This window comes from Meleagris gallopavo, chromosome 1 (genome assembly GCF_905368555.1).
Source record: "Meleagris gallopavo chromosome 1, MGAL_WU_HG_1.1, whole genome shotgun sequence".
NCBI classification, from domain to species: Eukaryota; Metazoa; Chordata; class Aves; order Galliformes; family Phasianidae; genus Meleagris; species Meleagris gallopavo.
The window spans coordinates 79204331-79208017 of NC_139404.1; the positions used below are offsets into that span (position 1 = coordinate 79204331).

The 3687-nt window shown below is 50.3% G+C and overlaps 1 protein-coding gene across 4 annotated transcripts in view; it reads right to left on the minus strand.

Annotated features, from left to right (window-relative positions):
• VANGL1 (VANGL planar cell polarity protein 1) overlaps positions 1-492 on the minus strand; it is a 42263-nt gene extending 41771 nt beyond the window's left edge. For 2 of the 4 annotated variants that reach the window (XM_085237069.1, XM_085237030.1), the window contains exon 1: positions 345-492. The gene's annotated coding sequence lies outside the window, so the exon portion shown is untranslated. The remainder of the gene's footprint in view (positions 1-344) is intronic. The other 2 variants (XM_085237041.1, XM_085237049.1) reach the window with 1 other exon arrangement.
• Positions 493-3687: the final 3195 nt, after the last annotated feature.

The following is a 3687-nucleotide window of genomic DNA, read 5'->3' on the forward strand; positions in this document are numbered from 1 at the left end:
CCCAGCCGCGAATCCGCGGACCAGGTATCACCGCTCCGTTCCTCGCCACGGGCGCAGGCACCCAGCCGGCCGCTCGCCGGGCAGCGCTGCCGTGCCGTTCCCGTACCCCGCCAGCGGCTCTCCCAGCGGGCAGCTCCAGCGAAAAGCGCGGCGAACGGGGCCGCCCAGCCGAGCCCGTGGCTCTCACCCCCCCCGCCTCCCCGTCGGGCTCGCGGCCGCCCGCCCCACCGCCCAGCCCCGGAGTCGCAGACGGCCGCCGGGAGCCTCTCCCGCCCGGCGGCGGAGTCGCGGCGGCAGGAGGGCGCGGACCTCACGCGGGCACGCAAACACGCGGAGCGACCGACCTGCCTGCCGCCGCCCCATGCCGCTCAGCCGGCACCGACCCGCCGCCGTGCCCCGCCGCCTTCCCCCGGCGGCGGCCGCAGTCGCCGCCGCTTTCCGCTTCCTGTGCCCGGCACCGCCCCGTCCCTCCCCCGGCTCCAGCCGCGCGGCCCGGCCCTGCCGGCGGGGTGCGCCCGGTACCGGCTGTACCGCCCTGGGAGCGGCGGCCCCGCCGCGAGCCTCGCTCCCCTCCGGGGCCCAGCCTCGCCCCTCACCTGTCGTCGGCGCGGCACGGAGAGTCGACCCTCCGCTCGCCCTCCAACACACCCACGGTCCCGCGTTTCTCTCCCTCCCTGGCGGGAGGCTGCTGTCTGCGCTCCTCTCTCTGAGAGATCTACGGTGAGGGAAGGCACCGTGCCCCAGTGCTGAGAGCCTAACCGACCGTGCCTCCCACCCTCACCTTTTCTGTGCCTGCACGTTGCTCCTTTCTCTAGGACAACCCCTTTAAAAAAAGCTCTGGGGCCATACAATGAACTCACAGGTGAGAATCATAGAATCACAGAATGCCCTGGGTTGAAAAGGCCCACAGTGATCATCTAGTTTCAACCCCCCTGCTATGTGCAGGGTCGCCAACCACCAGACCAGGCTGCCCAGAGCCACATCCAGCCTGGCCTTGAATGCTTCCAGCGATGGGGCATCCACAACCTCCTTGGGCAACCTGTTCCAGTGCATCACCATCCTCTGTGTGAAAAACTTCCTCCTAATATCTAACCTAAGCCTCCTCTGTGACAATGCACAGAAGAAAGCCAGACCTCCTAGATTCCAGTCCTGCAACGGAATTACTCAAGAACAATGCAGTCAGTGAACAAATGCAGAAAGCACTGGAGTTACTGCTGTCAGATAGTTTCTGCAGCACATTACTGTGTGTTCCAGCCCATGACAGGGCTGAAAGAGACTGCTATCAAGCGATGGCATCCATCTTGTGTTCTGTATCAACTTGTGCCCAAACGTATCTGAGGCACCAGTGCTCTGCTGCATTCCCCCCAACTGCCCTATGCAATGTCTGGTGATAGGCTGACTGTTGACCTCAATCTTGAAAGTCTTTTCCAACCTTAATGAGTCTATGATTCTGTGACATTGCATTGGGCCCAGCACTGATCCCTCTGCTCCATGCTGCACCAAGCTGTTAAAAAAACGCAGGCAATGAAGGATGTGCTGATGGGCCCAGAGGCAGATAGTGAGATGCTGCTACATGCTTACCTTTCATCATGTTTAAACTACTGAGACATGAGGAAGCATTTGGCAAGAGTCAACCTACTCGTGTGGTGGGATCATAGTTTAGGAATTCGTAAAGTGCTATGCTCATGGACATTATGTTTTTCAGGATACCCTGATCTAGCTGTGACTGGGTTCAGTACTGAGGAGTTCAACTTGATGACCTTTAAAAGTCCTTCCAACTCAAATGATTCGATGATTCTATGATTGGTACTGTTTTGTGGCATGCATTTGTATACACAGGACAGATGAAGAGTTGAGACCCTCATAGGACGCCAGGCCTGTTTCATGATGTGGCACACAGAAAAGGGATATCAGATTCTTCATCCTTTTCTGCAGCTAACTCGCCTATATTCACCAGTACCTCTTAATTTGCTCCAAATTTGTCTCCTTACCCCTATATTACACACACACACACACACACACACACACACACATCATAGAATCACTAAGGTTGGAAAAGACCCCTCAGATCATCTAGTCCTACCACCAACCCATCCCACCATGCCCACTAACTGTGTCTCCCAGTGTCTCATCTACACTGTTCTTGAACACCTCCAGAGACAGTGACTGCACCACCTCCCTGGGCAACTGTGCCCTGCCTCACCACTCTTTCTGAGAAGACATTTTTCCCAATATCCAACCTGAACCTCCTCTGGCATGAGTGAATGCGTGTGTACAACTTCATGTTCACTGAGGTAGGCAAGGAAAGCTTTGCACTTACTTCAATAAATAAATTAATAAGATAAGTGGTCAGGAAAAACCAGACTTTCTCAGGTTTTACAAACAGCAGCTTCTGGCTTCCCTAAGCACTCATTTGATTGTTTTATTTATTTTCCCTTAGAAGCATGACTAATATTCTTATTTTTTAGAGGAAAAAATATTTGTAATTCTACTAATCCTGTTACTGCATTCTGGTTTTTGCTCCGAAAAACTTACGTTGGACAGAAGACCAAGGAGAAGTGCATTTTTAGTCACGTGTGTAGAACACAAGTGATCTTGGATCTGCTAAAATAGTCACTTTCTGTAACACAGGCATTATCTCTTCTTATAACAAACCCCTTCATGTTTTGAGTCATTCTATCTTAAATTTTAGTTTTCCGATCATAGTTAATGGCCAGCCAGCTGTCCTGTCGAATTACCTAAATAAACCTCCATGTATTCATCTAAAATGGTCTATTCTAAAGTGGCAGGAGTTTTCACGTAACTTTAATTGTTAGGTTACACTTTTCGATCATATCTTTGCTAAAATGTTTGCTTCTTTTTTCTCCCTCCATTGATCATTAGATTCACTTGTTTTTAAATACACCCGACTATTTATCATGACATTTTTCTACTGATCATTTTTGTGAGCTGGATTCTGCCTTGTTTGGAGACACAAACATAGAATATTTTTGTTAAGATACTGAGGCTGAAACTGATGTAGATTTTCCTGTCACCTTGGAAACAAGTCTTTGTTTTCCCCAAATCCAAACTCCACCTTCCCCAGCACACAGTGAAGTATTCAGTAACAAAAAAAAAAAAAAAAAATCACAGATCTGCATCGGTCTGTAAAACTTGACTTGTTTCTGCAGTTTCTCACTGCTTACTGCATAGGACAAAAAGACCATTCTAAAGTTGGAGGCCACAGAGCTTCCTCACCTAAACTAGAATTTGTGTGCACAATGCTTTGAGAGTGACTCGTCTCAAGGAAGAAACATAAGCACAAGCTGAGCTAGATTAAGAACAAACATCACTGAGTTACTGATTGAGTTACTGCTCACTCTTACATGGCATCAGCTTGACCCTCCAGCATGGGATGAAGAGGGCTGGATGCTTCTTCACAGGTCCTCTGGAATGATACTGCTTGTATAGCCCATTCAAACAGTGCGTCACCTCACTCTATGCCAGTGACCTCCATCTACCAGCATACATCTGAAGCCTGAGTAAATGTGCAACAACAGATATGGAGCCATAGTTCAGCTTTTATGCTGCAGAAAATCTTGTATAAAGGAAGAGGAAGGCCAGAGGGACATAAGTACAAAGAAACACCTTCCTTCCTTTTTGGGGTGGTTGCTATTTAGAAAGGGAAAATGCGTAGCACTGCACAGC